Genomic DNA, 18,004 nt, shown 5'->3' with positions numbered 1-18,004 from the left:
CTCTCCTGGGACAACTGATGCTGCTGGTCAGCTGGATCTGAGAAATTAGGGATGATTAAGAAGAGAGCAGCATAGCCGGACAGGTGGCGCACGCCTTTCATCCCAGCACTAAGGAGGCAGAGGCAGGTGGATCTCTGTGAGTTCAAGGCCAGCCTGATCTACAGAGCTAGTTCCAGGACAGCCAGTCTGCCCAAAGAAACCCTGTCTCAAAAACAAAAACAAACAAAAACTCAGAAGAAGAAGAAGAAGAAGAGGAGGAGGAGGAGAAGGAGGAGGAGGAGGAGGAAGAGGAGGAAGTGGAGGAGGAGGAGGAGGAGGAGAAGGGAAGGGGAGAGAAAAGACCAGCATCACCGAGGTAAAATCTTCTGGGAAGTGTTTTCTTGGATCCAGTGCATAGCAACTGTGTTCTAGAGGATTCTAAGGCTGTACCTCATGCTGGCAGCCCTACTTGGTAGTCTAAGAGTCATCCAGGTGGTACTGGCTTTGAAGGCATGAAGGAGTCATGGAGAGCAGCTGAGACTTGACACTGTGAGAGGTCAGGAGAGGCCATTGGTGAAGGTGCAGCTTCAGTTGCAGTGAAAGGACCAGGACTGAAGAGGTCATGCTGAGAAGTTGAGGCACCAGGAAGAGGGACTGTGAGAGGCTGTCCTAATTAGGGTTTCTATTGCTGCGAAGAGACACCATGACTACAGCAACCTTATAAAGGAAAGCATTTAATAATGTTGGCTCACTTACATTTCAGAGGCCATCACCCTGGTGGGGAGCATGATGGCATGCAGGCAGACATGGTGTTGGTTACATCTTGATCAGAAGGCAACAAGAAGTGAATGGAGACACTGGGCAGTATCTTGATCACAGGAAATCTCAAAGCCTGCCCCGGCAGTGACACACTTTCTCCAAGAAGTCCATTCCCACTCCAACAAGACCATACCCCCTAATAGTCACACTCCCTATGATTTTATGAGGGCCAATTACATTCAAACTACCACAGAGGCTATTGGTGAAAGTGCAACCCAATTGCAACAGAAGACCTCAGAATTTTGGAGATGTTAGCACTGTAAAATGATCACCAAGAACAGCAGCAGCAGTGGGGTGGAGCCAGCTAGAGCCTAGAAAACAAGCTGTGTGTGTTGTAGAGGGTGGAGCCAGAAAAGTGGCCCAGGAACCTTGGAAGAGCACAGAAGACCATGAGTGAATCCCAGACATTGGACGTTAAATTATTTACACTCTTGGAGTTTGGTTTTGCTTTGATTTGTTTGTGACTGTGCCCTGATTCTTCCCTTTTGAGGTAAGAAAGTATTTATTTCTTATTTTACAGGAGCAGAAACTTTGAATTTTAAAAGTTTAAATTTTAAAAGAGATTAGCTATTTTAAAGTGAATTTTTTGAAATGTTTGAATTTTTAAAGACTTAAATTTTGGAATATTTATAATGTAATCTTGATATTAATGTGTAATCTTGAAGAAGAACAAGAAGGAAAGGTTATGGCTTAACAGTGTTATGTTTGTGTGTCAGGTTGACAAGGGGTCAATTGTACTGGCTAGGTTTATATCAACTTGAGGCAAGCTATAAGCATCTGAGAGGAAGGAACCTCAACTGAGAAAATGCCTCCATAAAATTGAGTTGTAGGCAGGCCTGCAAGGCATTTTCTTTTCTTCTCTTCTTTTTTGTTGTTTTGTTTTTTCCCTGAGACAGTGTTGGAACTCTCTCTGTAGAACAGGCCAACCTCGAACTCAGAGATTTGCCTGCCTCTGCCTCTGCCTCACAATTGATGGAATTAAAAGCATGAGCCACAACCACATTTTTCTTAATTAGTAGCTTATGGGCCAGCCCATTGTGGGTTGTGCCATCCCTGGGTTGGTAGTCCTGGTTCTACGAGAAAGCAGGTTGAGCAAGTCATGGGAAGCAATCAAGTAAGCAGCACCCCTTCCTGGCCTCTGCATCAGCTTCTGCCTCCAGGTTCCTGCCCTGTTTGTGTTCCTGTCCTGACTTCCTTTGATGATGAACAGTGACATGGAAGTGTAAGCCAAATAAAGCCATTCCTCCCCAAGTTGCTTTTGGTTATGGTGTTTCATCATAGCGATGGTAAAAACTAACACAGAGAATAAAGGATCTTTTTATTTTTAGCGAATAATAATTTTTAAAAATTATTTTTTTCACATGGGAGCTTTGCCTGTGTCTATATCTGTGTACCACATGCATACCTGGTACCCTTGAGGACCAGAGAAGGGTATCAGATCCCCTAGAACTGGTGTTATAGATGGTTGTGAGTTGCCACATGGGTGTTAGGAATCCAAACCAGATCCTCTGGAACATCAGGCAGTGTTCTTAACCACTTGAGCAGTCTCTCCAGCCCCAGTGAGATTACGTTTTAACTTGAAGGTTCTATGTTAATACTTTGATGGACAAGACCTCTTTCTTCAGGAAGAGTGCATAATAAAGGAGCTTCATAAATAATTTCCTGATTGTTCAATTCTCTATATTTCTTCTATTTTCTCTATCTTTCCAATAATTGTTCATTAGGGAGTATAATTGTGTTAAAAGCCTAGTAATGTTACTGAGATTGATGCCCATGTCTGAATATTGAAAAGGAAGGCTATTCTTTTTTTTCTTCTCACCTATTACTTAGTCACAGACTGTTAGGCAGTTGGCAGAGTTTCAGAAACACAGCCTTCCTCAGAATCCTTCCCTTCATCTTTCTGCCTACTGTTGAAATCCAAGACTTTGATGATATGATGGTCGAAATGTAACTGCTGGCAGCTCTCTTGCTTTCAGACAGATGAACACCTTCAGATCTTTGCTTAGGAGAATTTCTCATCTCTTGTCTCAAGGAAACTTCAATCCTAAATCTAACTTGGTGGAACATTAGCGGGTCTGGGACAACTGAGAGACTAGACTAGACTAGACTAGAGTTTAAGAATGAACAGTGGAAAACACGCTCCTCCACACACACAGTTCATTGGCACCACAACCAGACTCCTGGAATAGTTTCATCCGGGTTTGTTGAGTGAATGCTGGGCTATTCTTCTGGTTCACCAGTTCAGTTCGAATTAGCCCTGCTCTTTCCTGCTGAACACTGAAGGAGGCTAGGCACATGGGTGGGCAGAGAAAGGAGGAACATGGGCTTTGTAGGTCTGTCTAGGGCTCTATTTATCCATCTACTGCTTGCAGATTCAAGTTCTGACCCCAGCACATGGGATTTGCCAAGAAGTTGCAAATTTCCCAGAATTCCCTGACCTATCATCCTTTACCATTTTAGGATTAAGGTTTTATTCCAGGCAGGCGTTATGCTAAGTGCTTCATTTTCTTCCTTTCCTTTTTAAAGCATGTCTTTTATCTGTGGGGGTTAGGGACACTGTGTGCAAATAGTAGAGGACAACTTGTAGAAGTCAGTTTTCTACTTCCAGAGATCTAGTGCATCCAGAGGTCAAATTCAGGTCATCAGGTCATCAGTCTTGGTGGCAAGCAATCTTACCCACAGAGCCATCTCACTGACCCCACTAAGAACTTTATTTATAATACTATTTAACCCCTCCCTCAGAACATCTCATAATGTGGAAACTGAAAGATAATTTGAATCCTTTGCTATAGTCATCTACCTGGCAAGGGGAAGAACAAGAGAATTGAATTTGGTCTAATGTGCTTTATTAAACAAATATTTTAACTGTATAATAGCCTTAAAACACTGAAGAGTTGCAAAGGTGGTACCACAGGCTCCCTAACCATTTGCCTGGTTTTCCTTTTGTCTAAATGCGAAACCAACCTCAGTGTGTTGTGATTAACTGAACTCCAGACTACCCCCACTGCTTTCAACCAGAAGTAGTCAAACTTCCAGATTAGATTTCACCTTCTCCCTGAACTGCTAATGTCTATGTTATATCCAGGATTCAACGAGGTTGGGGTGGGGGAATATCACATTACGCCAGAGGGCTAATGTGCTTTTAAGTATTATGCAAACACTCATACTTGGCCATTTGCAGCTTCAGAGCCCATAGATGGCTTCGTTCCATCTTGACATAAGGTCAGAGAATTCAAACCCACTCTTGCTCTATCAAGGTTAAACCACAGAATGATTGGCCTAAGGTGTGGCTATTGTGTGTCTTGCCTTGACAACAAGATATTTGGCCTAAGGAGTAACTAAGGGATGTCTTACCTTGACAAAAGGATATTTGGTTTGGGGTGTGGTTACTTGATGTTTTGGCTATTGAGAAGGTAATTATGCTTGCTTGCTCTTTGTGTCTTGGTAAGGTAGTCTTTTGCCTTCCTTATCTCTTGATTGGGGCACATAAGAGCTTTGAGTAACAAACTTGGGGCTGATCCTAGTATTCACTGGATGCCCTCTGAACTCTATTTCTTGTGTCTTGTCTAATTCTTTCCTCAATCCACACTCCCACCTCAAGTACAGACTGGACAGGTCAGCTGGACCCAACAGATGGCCCCTCAAAGTGGGATCATGACAGACTTTGCACCAAACATAAGAAGTCTAAGATATCTAGATCCCAGAAGGGACAACTGTAAAAGCCATCTCTTCTGGGTACTCTCTGAAGTACCTTCTCTGTTAGGACCCTGCTGTTACTCTAATGAATAGTTTTTAATGCTAGATGACAAATCCCTTCTACAGAGGCCACATTCTCATCAAGACAAAATCCTGGAACAAATAAAGTAGTTAAATTTGGTTTAGTAGAACTTTCCCCAAATTTCAGTCATCCGTGTCTCACTTCCATGTTTTTATCATATCTGTAGACAATCTGTACTGCTACTCAATTTTTTTTCTTTAAACGTCTTCACCTTTAAAAAGACACTTTGAAGGACATTTTAGGTCATTACAATAATGGAAAGTCAATCCCATTTGCCAAAATCAACAATTTGAAAATGAAAAACAATATTTAGTCTCAACCAAGAACTTTGTAAAATTTGTTTCACTCAAGCTCAGCGGTTAACATTTGACAGTTGAGGAAATGATGGTTCACAGCGACTCATTTTCATTATACTTGTTTACATGCTGGAACACTTTGAGAACTCTGGTCCAGTTGGCTCACTGTGGAGGGCTGGAAGATAAGGAAGTGTGCCTGGGGCTACTAAAGGCAGCAGTAGTAAATGAAAGGCAGTGTTTGCAGGTCTCTTGCTTGTGTGTTGGGAACTCCTTGTATATTTTGTCATATAATCTCAGAACAACTCTGGAAAGAAGATATACTCTTCTTTTTTCTTATCTTGTATTAAGAAAAACAGAGGTCAAACAATTTAAATAACCCCCAAATTTTAATTCACACATGGACATCCTGAGATCTGAACCCAGGCATATAATTAACACCACAGCCTATACCCTTAGTTCTTATCTACACTGCTACCTTGGAAGACCTTATGGACATAGGCCCTCAAGGAGCCATTCTGAGGAAGCAGGGGAGGAAGACAATAGAAACACAGTCAAAGATGGTACAGTCTTAACCATACTCTATCCCAACTCATGCCTAGAAATTTTTTATTGTTTTTTCTTTCTGTGGTTTTTCTTTGAGATAGGCTCTTGATAGGAACCTCAGGCTGACTTAGAACATGAAATCCTCCGGCCTCAGTCTTCAGAATGTTGGAATTACAGCTGTGTGCCTCATATCTGTCAACCTTTACTGATTGTTATTCACTGGGAAGGGTGGTTCAATGTCTGAATTTTGTGTGGATGTGTCTGTGGGGAGGGGAGACCAAAAGGGTGTCAGATCCCTGGAGCTGGAGGATCATAGGAAGTTGTGAGCTTCTCAATGTGGGTGCTGAGAACTGACATTGGCTTCTCCAGAAGAGCAACAAACATTCTTAACTGCTGAGCTGTCTCTCCAGTCTCTATGTGTATTGTTTTTCTGGAAAACAAAACAAAAATGTTAGCATATCTTTTATTTCCTAGCAGTAAAGTAATGTAGAGCACTTTTTTTGGGGGGGGGCGGCGGTTGAGACAGGGTTTCTCTGTGGCTTTGGAGGCTGTCCTGGAACTAGCTCTTGTAGACCAGGCTGCCTGCCTCTGCCTCCCCAGTGTTGGGATTAAAGGCGTGCACCATCACTGCCCAGCCAATTTAGAACACTTTTATCTAGTCATTGTTTTAGATTTTACTTTTTAAAGGGCTAATCTGAAGTTCATTTAAATTACAACAAAAACAGTCCGTACCTCAGGCGTGGAAGTGTGGGACTCCAACCGCTATGTCAGGAGTAGATCAAGGTCTCTCCTTGGGCAAGGTGGTTGCCTACCTGTAACCCCAGCATAGGGACACAGGAGGACTAACAATTCAAGAGTTAGCCAAACCCTGTCTCAAGAGATCCAAATCCTGAAATAAACACTCTAATTCAATAGTTATCAACCTCCCTAACGCTGTGACCCTTTAATACAGTTCCTCATGTTGTGGTGACCCCCCTCTCAACCATAAAACTACCTAATTGCTACTTCACAACTGTAATTTTGCTACTGTTATGCATCATATTTTCCGATAGTCTTAGGCTACCCCTGTGAATGGGTCACTTGTCCCCCCAAAAGGTCATGACCCACATGTGGAGAAACACTGCTCTAATATGTCCCAGGGACTCCTGACAGGTATCTTGTTTGCTTAGAACTCACCAGTAGCTGTTTTCTTCTGTATCCAGTCTAAGTCAGAGGCTCTGCATATGAGATCCTTTCCTATTCAGGCCCAAGAGCAGCCAAGGAAAACCTTGCAGAAAAATGTGCACAGAGGCACATTCAGACACGACACTGTCACACATAAAATAATAATAATGAAGACACCACCACAGGAATGAAAAGGTGGCATGCAGAGAAGGAGAAGGTAGCCAGGACACACGTGGTTTACTGGATACACATATCCAGGACGGTGGTGTCTGAATAAGAATGACCACCATAGGCTCATATTTGAATGCCTGGTTATCAGGAAATGGCACTATTGGAGTAGGATTAGGAGAATTAGGAGGTGTGGCCTTGTTGGAGGAAGTATGTCACTGGAGATAGGCTTTGAGGTTTCAAAAGCTCATGCCAGGCCCAGTCTCTCTCTCTCTCTCTCTCTCTCTCTCTCTCTCTCTCTCTCTATATATATATATATATATATATATATATATATCTGCCTCTCTGCCTGTGGGTCAGGATGTAGTTCTCAGTTTCTTCAGCACCACACTTGCCTGGTGCCATCTTCCTACCATGGTGATAATAAACTAAACCTCTGAAACTGTAAGCAAACCCAAATTAATTTCTTTTATAAGAGGTGCCTTGGTCATGGTGTTTTTCCACAGCAATAGAAGAGTGACTAAGACAGGATCCATACGTGAAGAATATAGGACTAAGGAATATATAATAAAATCGAAGACTGTAGTGACATCTTGTTAATACTCTAACAAAGTTTGCACGAAGATCAGAGGGTGGAGCTAGCCACAAGTTAACCATAGAGATCTGGAGATCTGTATAGACAGACAGGAAGTGATATGGCTGGGCAGAGAGAGGAAGTGAAAGGCAGGAGATAGGAATTCACTCTCTTTTCAGCTGAGAAGTTGAATAGTTAAGGTGGCTGTGGTTTTGCCCCCTCATCTCTTTGATCCCTCAGCATTTTCCCCTATATCTGACTCTGGGCTTTTATTAAGACCTATTAGAACTCATGTTACAGAAGACAATATGATAGTGTGCAAAGGATGAATAGATATCATACCCTGAAATAGTTAAGAGAAAAAAAATGGAAAAGTGTACTTAACTTTCTTATCACCAGAAAACAAAAGCAAACATAAAGCAATGTTAAATGTTGTAACTTGAAGATTGTGGTAAAAGTATGGATTTGGGCTGGGTGGTTGTGCACACACCTTTAATCCCAGCACGCAGGAAGCAGAAGCAGGGAGATTGGTCTTTGTGAGTTCAAGGCCAGCCTTGTCTACAAAGTTGAGTTCCAGGACAGCCAGTGCTGTTACACAGAGAAACCCTGTCTCGAAAACCCAAAATAAATAAACAAATGAATAATAATAATAAAAAAGACCCCCCCCCCAAGAAAAGTAAACAGTTCCTCCTTGACTGAAAGTCAGAAACATTTTTGGGATTCTTGGCAGCTTCATCTTTGACAGATGCCAAAGTGTCAAAAGTGTTTGCTATTTATTTTTTTGTTTTATTATCATTATTTTAATTGAAAATAATATTTCCATATGATATATGTTGATCATAGTTTCCTCCATCAAGTCTCCTCCCAGATTCTCTCCATCCCCCACACTGACCTTAGCTCTGACCTTTGATCTAGGTCTTAGATGACTCTAGGGTTGCCTCTTTAGAGATGCAGGATGCGATCGTGGCAATGAAGGCCTGCTAAGGGAAAACTCCCAATCAAGAGACTAGAATCTTGGCCGGGTGGTGGTGGTGCAAGCCGTTAGTCCCAGCACTCAGGAGGCAGAGGCAGGCAGATCTCTGTGAATTTGGAGACCAGCCTGGTCTACAGAGCTAGTTCCAGGCCTCCAAAGCCACAGAGAAACCCTTCTTTGAAACCCCCACCACCACCAGAGGAAGGGAGGGAGAGAGAGAGAGAGAGAGAGAGAGAGAGAGAGAGAGAGAGAGAGAGACAGAGACAGAGACACAGAGAGAGAGAGAGAGAGAGAGAGACAGAGAGAAACTAGAATCTCTGACCTAGATGCAGAACTAACGTTTAATGGGGCTACAATAATCTACTGGCTAAAACCCACCCCTAGGAAGGTGGGCTCACCTAAAACCATGCTAACAAAATAGATGCAATAATTATTTCTTTGTACTAGGTGTTAGTATTCAGGCATCTGTACTGGCCTGTCATTGGGGTTCTGACAGGATATGCCCTCAGCTGCAGCTATTAAGAAAGAGCATTGCCTGTGTACATTCACTGTGTTCCTTTTAAAAAGGGCCCTGCCCATGTCCCATCCTTCTCTCTCTCTCCCTTTCTCTCTCTCTCTGTTCCCTCTTCTCTCTACCTCCTTTTCTCCCCCTCTTTCCTCTCTCCTCTCCTCCTGCTGCTCCGGTCTCCAGAGGCTGGTCTCTCCCCCCCCCCTTTTTTTTTTGGAGACAAGGTTTCTCTGTGTAGCTTTGGAGCCTATCCTGGCACTCGCTCTGGAGACCAGGCTGGCCTGGAACTCACAGAGTTCCACCTGCCTCTGCGTCCTAAGTGCTGGGATTAAAGGCGTGCGCCACCAATGCCCGGCCCCTTTCCCCTTTTTATGGTCCCTTTTTTAATTAACCACCCCCCCTTGAAACCTGTCACATGGCATCTTTCTCTCAAGCTCCACTTAAATTACAAACTTGGAGCCTAACTCAGGCTTATCAAGTCAACTGTTACTAAACAGCTGCAGTTTCTATTCCAAGATAGGAAAACAAAACAAAAAAAAAACATATTAATGGTTTGAAGAAAAGAGTGTTTAAAAATAAAAGGAAGGGCTTGGTGGTGGCGCACACCTTTAATCCCAGCACTGGGGAGGCAGAGGCAGGAGGATCTCTGTGAGTTTGAGGCCAGTCTGGTCTACAGAGGGAGTTCCAGGACAGCTAAGATTGTTACACAGAGAAACCCTGTCTTGAAAAATCAATCAATCAATCAATCAACCAATCAATAAATGGAAAGATTTGTATGAAACATTAAATATGAGGGTTTTTTTTCTATCAAATACTATAAAACTGTGTTTAAAACAAGGAGTCCAAATTTTTTATCTCCTTCTTGTACCTTTTAAGGCTTCTATACAAATGTCTCCATCCCTCCTACTACTCAGTAAAACCTTTGTTTATGCAATGGCCCTGAGACATTCTCTGATTAAAGTGACTGACCCCATTTGTTTCCTGGGCATCAATTCTTTTAGAACTAGCCATGCACTAAGAGTGAGGTCAAAGACCCCTGCCAAAATGAAGTATAAAAATGAAGTGCACTCCCTGTCTCTGTCCACTCCTCTCAGTGAGCCCTCTTGATCAAGCACAAAGCTTCCTTGTCTAGACTGGTGATCTGTAGCATAAATTCTAGTTGGTCTTAATAATAAAAACCCAGAGTCAGATATAGGGATTAATGTTGAAGATAAGAGAAGCAAAGTGGTCAGCCACTAGAGGGTTCTCACTTCTATCAATGCTCAGCCTCAAAAGACAACCTGCCTTCAAACTGCCTAGACTGCATTGCTCCTGAGACTGCACTGAGCTCCTGTCTCCTCCTGCCTTATATTCCTCTTTCTGCCTAGTCATATTACTCCTGTCTCCACCTCTCAAGCACTGGGATTAAAGACATGGGATCCCAAGTGCTGAGATCACTTTTGTGTGAGCTCTGCTTCTCTTCTAGACAGATTCGATCTCTTGTATCCTGGGGTGGCCTTGAACTCACAGAGATCTGTCTGCCTCTGTTTCCTGAGTGCTGGGATTAAGGTTTGTGCCACCATTGCCTGGCCTCTAGTGGTTTAGCTCTGCACTCTGATCTTCAGGCAGGCTTTATTTGTTAAAAAAGGAACAAAATATTACTATAGTGATTTCTTTCTTCTTTCTTTCTTTCTTTCCTTCCTTCTTTTCTTTTCAAGATACATAGAAAGGCTTTATTTGCAAGGGAGCAGGAATTTAATCAAACAAACCAAATCCCATGTCATTAGCTGACTCTTTGGACTCTTCCTTCTTCTGGTCTTTCTTCTCCTCTGCTTGCAGCAGGGGTAGAAATAGCAGCAGGAGCTGCAGAGCCAGGGGCAGCAGAAACAGCCACAGCCCCACCAGCAGGCACTCTAACTCTAGCAAGTTTGCCAACACCCTGGGCAATGACATCCTCAATGTTTTTTCCATTCAGCTCTCTGATGACCTCGTTGAGCCGGTCATCATCTGCCTCGATGCCCACGCTGTCTAGTATCTTCTCTAGTATGTCTTTGGTGCTAGGAGAGGAGTTGCCTCCAAGGGTGGCAAGAAAGTAAGAGGCCACGAAGAGCATGTTGGCTGCTTCGGACAGGCCTCATGCTTGCGACCTCGGCAGCCTCAGGCAGCAAAAAGCTACAGTGATCTCTTTCTTTGAGACTCTAAACGTTTTTCTGACATCATCTTCTTGGAATGAGGTCTCATTATGTAACCTAGCCTTTCCTCACACTGGTTATCATCTTCCTCAGCATCCTGGGATTACAGATATGTGCCACCATCATCTACCTGATAATATCTTCTTGCAGAGGTTATAATGGAGTTTCATCTATAAGGGTGAAGTGCCTTTCTGTGACTATCTGTGTACAGTCTCCAATAGGCCATGTGCCTTCCAGCTCTATCTGTCTGGCTTTCACCTTAAAGTTTCTGGAAATTTCTCACAGCCTCTGCATTTTGCCTCTTTGGACCCATTAAAATCAGCTGATTGCCCACAGAGACTCCTGCTAGGTTCTGTATGCAGTACTAAAAGAGTAAACAGACTGTTTCGTGTTTGTTCAGTAATAGGAGCTACCTTTACTTTTTACTTTTTCTTTCCTTTTTTTTTTTTTTTTTTTTTTTGGAGACAGAGTCTTTCTATGTAGTCCAGGAACTCTCTATATAGATCAGGCTGGCCCTGAACTCACAGGGGGTCCATTTGCCTCTCAAGTACTGGATTAAAGGTGTGCACTGTTTGAGCTAAAGGAAACTCCCAATTCCCCAAACTCCAAAAGGTAGTCCAAATACCCAGAAATGAGGATTTCTGGTGCTTGGATAAAAGCCAGCATTCCTCAGGAACTTGTGAAACTGGTTCCCATCTACCAAAAGGAGTCGTTCCCCTCACCCCTGGCAGAAGGGACACATGGCTGCCTGTGGTGCCTACCTGCTAGCAGCAGGCTGGCCTCCAGCCTCCCTCAGCATCACAAGCACCTGTTAGACATTACAAAGTCCACACTAGCATCCCAGCCCTTCTCACCCCTCCCCCACCCTAAACTCCCTCCAGCCCTTGGGCTTCCCTCCCCCCAGCTACTCATTGTCCTTGTAGCCCTGGTATTCTCACTGTGTTCCCTGCCTGCTCTGCTCTTGTTTCTCTGTTTTCTCTATTCTCTATTCCCTGCTATTCTCCCTTCTCTGCAGACAGCCATGGCCATATCTAATCTGCTGGCCACATTCAGTCTAATTCTTTCTCTCCTCTGGATTCTGCCAGATGCCTCTGGCTGTCTCTGTCTCATATATACAATAAAAACATCCCACTTAACTATTCCACAAATGTCATATATATATATATATATATATATATATATATATATATATATTCACTATGCCTTGCCCAAGGAGTCACTTTTATTAGAAAAAAAAGTCAAATGAAAGTTTTGGAATGTACATTTTACTAATGTTCAGTAAACACATTTAAGTACTTTATGTGATTTTTACCAAACTTTTTTTTTCTCATTTAAAATAAGATTATCTTTGAGAACTCCTTTGGAGTTAGACACTTCCATTCCGCCTAACTCAGATGCATTTTAGAACCTCTCAGATATAACAATTGTAACAGAAATTTTCCATGGAAACAGCTTTTGATTGCTTCTTAGCTATAAATAGCTCTTCCTGGTTATTCTTTTAAAAGGTGTTCCTTTCAGTCATCTGACACAGACAATAGTTTGTTTGCTTTCCCTGAAGGCTAGAAGAAAATACCATGTGATCAGACAAATATAGATTAGCATAAAAATGATTCTAAGGGCTTGTGAAAAATATGGTTCTATAAGGCTTATAAAAATGAGGCCCAGGGCTGGAGAGATGGCTCAGAGGTTAAGAGCACTGACTGCTCTTCCAGAGGTCCTGAGTTCAAGTCCCAGCAACCACATGGTGGCTCATAGCCATCTATAATGAGATCTTGTGACCTCTTCTGGTGTGAAGGCAGAAGAGGCAGAATGCTATACACATAATAATAAATAAATAAATCTTAAAAAAAAAAAATGAGGTCCAGCCAGGCAGTGTGGTGCACGCCTTTAATCCCAACACTTGGGAGGCAGAGGCAGGTGGATCTCTGTGCTTTCCAGGCCACTAGAGTTCTTACCTCTACTGATACTCAGACCAAAGGGACAATCCTGTCCGCAGAGTGCCTCCTCAGACTAACTGCTGCTCAGACTGCAGGGAGTTCCTGTCTGTTATTCTTTTGTTTAAAAAGAAGAAAAGAGAGATGCTGAGACATGAGACATAAGACTGTAAGTTTATTATAAGGCCCGGCAGAATGGGGAGACTAAGAGAAGGAACAGGGTACTGGCTGACCGCCATGGCTGGTCGCCATACAGAGAAGAAAAGAAACAGAGTGAGGAAAGAAGAGAAGCAGAAGAGAGTGAAAGCAGAGTTAGAGCTTTAAAGGGAAGACTGCGCGTGCGCACTGAGGTTCCATGCATGCCCAGAGCAGAGTCCTCATGGGTGATGTGGTGCCGTGATGACGTAGCACGTTTTCTTACACATGCCCTGACTTGTCAGGGGGCAGGGTCTGTCTCTTAAAGAGGTAGAGCCAGTCACCTTTCACTGTCTCCTCCAGATTTATATTCCTCTCTCTGTCCAGCCATATCCCTTCCTGTCTCCACCTCCTTAGTGCTGGGATTAAAGACATGTGATTCCCAAGTACCAGGATTAAAAGTGTGAGTCAGCACTGATTGTCTGTTTCCTTTTAGACTGGATCAATTTTGTGTAGCCCAGGGTGGCCTTGCATTCACAGAGATCCATCTGCCTCTTTCTCCTGAGTGCTGGGATTAAAGGTGTGTTCCACCACTGCTTGGACTCTGTAACTAACTAGTGTGACTAGCTTTGCACTCTGATCTTCAGGCAAGCTTTATTGGTTAGATCATAAACAAAATATCACCACATTCCAACACAAAAAAATTAAAGATACACTAATTTCATAGTCAAATGCAAAGAGATGATGGTGTAACATGAAAAATAAATGACTCAGAGACTGACATTGGGGTTCAAACTTCAAGCTGAAGATCAGAAAAGCAAAGCAGATGGCCACTGGCTTCTTACCTCTACCTCAGGCTGAATGGACTGATCCTGTCTCCACGAGCTCTCACCAAACCTCAGACTGTAACCTCTCCTCAGCATGACTGGAGAATGAATTCCTCATACTGAATACTAAAGACCCTGCTTCTATCTTTTATACCCCTCTAGTGCTGGGATTAAAGCTGTTCGATCTGTTACTCTTTTGACTGATTCAATTTTGTGTATCCCTGGGTGGCCTTGAACTCTACTTCTTAATCCTGAGTCCTAGGATTAAAGGTGTGTACCACACACCACACTCCCCCCAAGCTTCTGGCTGCTGGGATTAAAGGTGTGTGGCAGGTTTCTATGGCTTGTGGCTGACTTTGCTTTCTGAATCCTCAGGCAAGCTTTAATAAATCATAAATATAACCATAGGATGGTAAGAAAATCTAAAAGTCTTTGCTATTATTAAACCATCATGTTTGTTTTTTTATTTTGTTCTGAGATAGGGTTTCATTATGTAGTCCTGTATGCCTGGAACTCAATATGTAGACCAGGATGACTTCAAACTCAGAGATCTATCTGTCTGCCTCTGCCTCCCAAGTGCTGGGATTAAAGGTATGGGCCACTAGGCCTGGCTCATTGTGTTTTTATAAGAGCACAAAAACATTTTTCAAAATATTTAATTTCACTTACATGTATGTGTTTGTCTGTATGTCTACCCCGTATGTGTGCAGGTCTGGTTGAAGCCAAAAGATGACAACAGATCTTTGTAGTGTTGGAGTTGCAGGAAATCGTGAGCTTCTGATGGTTTGGGTGCTGGAAAAACCAATGAGTCATGTCTCCAGCACCAAGAGCAGAAAATTTCTTATGTCTAGTAAAAATAATGCAATTCATATAGAATCTAACTGAGGTGTTTCAGGTGGTGTTTGCTGACGTCATGTGATGTTTTGGCACACAGTGTAAAGTGCCATGTTGCCTGTTCGGAAGTCAGGCTTCAGTGAAGTTGACTGATGCAACATGGGTAAACAGTCAGAAACAACTCCGATTTTGTTACCTGTCATTATAAATTTTGCTGCTCCTGAAGTTTTGGTGACTACCATATTCAGAGACAATACCCGGTGTGGGTCCCCAAACCAAAGTTTAAGAAGCTGGGGGCTAAACCACAGGTTAGTCAACATAGTGAAACACTTGAACCAATACTGACAGTCAGTGTGTCCTACATTAGGCTAAAATGACCAGGTCCACACTGAGTCACTACATCCGAGTGTTTGGGGAAGGCTGTGTCCTTGGACATGACAGGCCACATTCCCTGTAGTAGATGGCATGTTTCTCCTTGAGGAGAATCTAGGCTGCTCACATCTCATACAGGGAAGTGGACCACAGGAAGAGGTAAGAATGAAAACCCGGTGCAGATTGACTTCCGGGAGTCTAACGACAGGCAGTTTATTCCCAATATAATTTGGGGGAAAAAAGTTTCCTGCTGTAATACAATCCCTGCTGCACAAGGAAACAAAATTACATTTAAACTCAACTCAGGGTACATGTTATCTCTTCCAAGAAGATGGGTTCTTGAGATATGCTAGCTGTACAGGCTTAAGGGTCTGTCTGGCCTGGTCTTGGTTTTACAGGTAACAGAGAGGTTATTTGGGCTCTTAGTCACCTCTGTCCTGGCTGTGGGAGCTTGGGGGAGCCTCTGGCTATAAGGGTCATTTAGATTACTAGTCACTTCCAGTACTGGTTTTAAGAGCTTCATACAGCTTGGTCCAATAGATAATGCACAATCACCAGGCTGTTACTCACTTCCAACTCTCAGCTTTCTGGATGGAAGAACAGGTTTTTCATCTTTCCTATTGAAAAGACAATCCTGTGTGCTTAACATTCCTGGTTTCTCTGGAGATCTGTAGGAACAAGGACCTTTGTGCTATGTTTCCACTAAAACACTGTTATTGGCTTCTCTAATTTTTCCTTCCTCAAACTGGCATATTTTTTTTCATAGATCTTTCCCTATTGAATTCTACAAGATTTGTTGAGTTCCTGATGGGATTTTGATTGGACTGGAATAGAATACATTCATTCCCACATTCGTTGTGGGAAGAACTGACATCTACTTGGTGGTGGTTTGGATAATGACCCAAAAGGTTGCACTTCTGGACAGGAGCTACAGGCTTTCTAAGGTTAAGAGTCTGTTACACATAGGATGAGTCAAGCAGATACGCATACCAAAGTAAACTTTATATGCATGCTGTCTGGACACTGACACAGACACTGATGAGTGTCTGTACATTATGCATAAGATTGTCTTTTCACTTACACATGTGGACCAGGGAAAGCTTTGCAAGTATGCAGAACTAGATTGGGATTGATTTCATTAATGTAATCTCATGGTTTTAATTATATTTAGACAGATGTAGAAATATACACACAACAACCATTAACCAAGTAGAACAGCTATATAATATTGCCACACCAGCTTCCCCTTCTCCCATTAAATCTAACTCATCCCCATCATAAATTACTCAACCACATGTGTACATTTGGATTTCAAAGTTTCAAAAGCTGAGAGGACCTAGAAGCAATGAGACCTTAGCATCAATGAAGACACTGAGAGCTTAGATTTTGACTTCTACAGTCTACCCTTAGACTTTGTGGGGAAATTTCTTATTCTTGAGCTAAGGCAAGGAAAATACAGTGAACTCACACTGTATGCTAGAAATCAAGGAAATGCTTTAAAATTATGTGGATATATCACAAGGGTCCTGTTACGATAAATCTTTTCCCCAAACACCTCCACAGCCCTACCGCTACTAGGGCGCTTTCCGACAGCCGCCCAAGTTAGGGCCCCAGATAATATATAGAGACTTATGTTAGGTACAAATGCTGCTTGGCCAAAGACTAGAATTTCTCATCTATAGCTCAGTCTTTTTTTCTTTTTTTGGTTTTTCAAGACAGGGTTTCTCTGTGTAGCTTTGGAGTCTATCCTGACACTCACTCTGGAGACCAGGCTTGTCTCAAACTCAGAGATCTGCCTGCCTCTGCCTCTCCAGTGCTGGGATTAAAGGCGTGCGCCACCAACGCCTGGCTAGTTCAGTCTTAATTATCATAAATCTATATATTTTATAAGACTTATCTTATAGAGGATGCCTTCCGTTGGCGCCTTCTCTTGCCGGTGGATCACATGGTGACTCCAGAGCAGAGACCAGGAGGAAGAGAGAAGGGCCCACTTCCTTCTTGCCCTTGTTTATATATGAGTCTCCCTGCCATGTCACTTCCTGTGGGTCACCACTTCTTTACTACATTTCCCAGAATCCTCCTGGACTCCTAGTCCCGCCTAACTTGCTGCCTCATTGGCCAAATAGTCCTTTATTTATCATCCAATAAGACAAACACATACAAAGAAGCATTCCCCCATCAGGATCCAGAATTTGTCCTTAAAAGATCTCCCACTGACTAAATCTAGGACAATTTAAGTATGAAAATAAAGAACCATAGTACCATACTATAACTCACTGAAAAAAAAAAAAAAAAAAAAGGAATCTATGAGTCCACATTGAGACCAGTAAGTTAACAAATAGACAATGACAAGGAGAAGAAAGGAAGCGTTTTCCTTCTAGAAAAATGGGCTAACACTGGAAGATCAAGATTCCAGGACAAATCTAGGCCACATACTTTCTCGGCATTTCACGGTTGCTTGTAGTTCCAGCATTAGGGGCTATGACACCCTATTCTGGACTCTGCAGGCACCGGCACTCACATGCACACATGCACACAAACACACACACACACACACTTAAAACAAATTAAAATAGCAAGCATGGTGGTGTATGCTTATCATCCAGGACTAAAAGGTATAAATAAATATTTTTAAATTAAAAAAGTGCTAACTAGTCAAAGCACAAATAAATGAAAAAGTAAAGAAAAATGACTTATTCAACTATCATCACTATGCTGGGTGATTCAACCATGAAGAATGCTTGCCTAGTTGATAGATGAAGAAGGTTAGATGAAAGACAGGATATTGACCTAACCTCAGAATATTTCACCACAAAATATTTATTAAAAGCAGAGGAAAACCAGTGATTTCTTTTCCTATACTGGAGAAATTGACTTGAGAATAAGCAGAATTTCCATCACAATGGTATCAAGGAAGGGATTGCCTCAG

General features: G+C 42.5%; 1 long non-coding RNA gene and 1 pseudogene across 8 annotated transcripts; both read right to left on the bottom strand.

The window, feature by feature from the left end:
- Nucleotides 1-4,750: 4,750 nt before the first annotated feature.
- LOC103160383 lies at nucleotides 4,751-16,796 on the bottom strand. 8 transcript variants are annotated; one of them, XR_003483709.2, is made up of 4 exons: nucleotides 14,539-16,796; nucleotides 8,214-8,301; nucleotides 6,592-6,723; nucleotides 4,751-5,845 (listed from the first exon to the last, which is right to left on the bottom strand). It is a non-coding gene; the product is annotated as an uncharacterized LOC103160383 (long non-coding RNA). The 8 variants fall into 8 exon arrangements; XR_003483708.2 differs by having other exon boundaries at nucleotides 8,214-8,298; XR_003483707.2 differs by lacking the exon at nucleotides 8,214-8,301 and adding an exon at nucleotides 6,148-6,304.
- On the bottom strand, nucleotides 9,482-12,759 carry LOC100756316 (annotated as a pseudogene).
- Nucleotides 16,797-18,004: the final 1,208 nt, after the last annotated feature.

Source organism: Cricetulus griseus, chromosome 3 (assembly GCF_003668045.3).
Source record: "Cricetulus griseus strain 17A/GY chromosome 3, alternate assembly CriGri-PICRH-1.0, whole genome shotgun sequence".
NCBI lineage: Eukaryota > Metazoa > Chordata > Mammalia > Rodentia > Cricetidae > Cricetulus > Cricetulus griseus.
The sequence above is the reverse complement of the archived record's forward strand: the minus strand, read 5'-3'. Positions and strand labels throughout refer to the sequence as shown.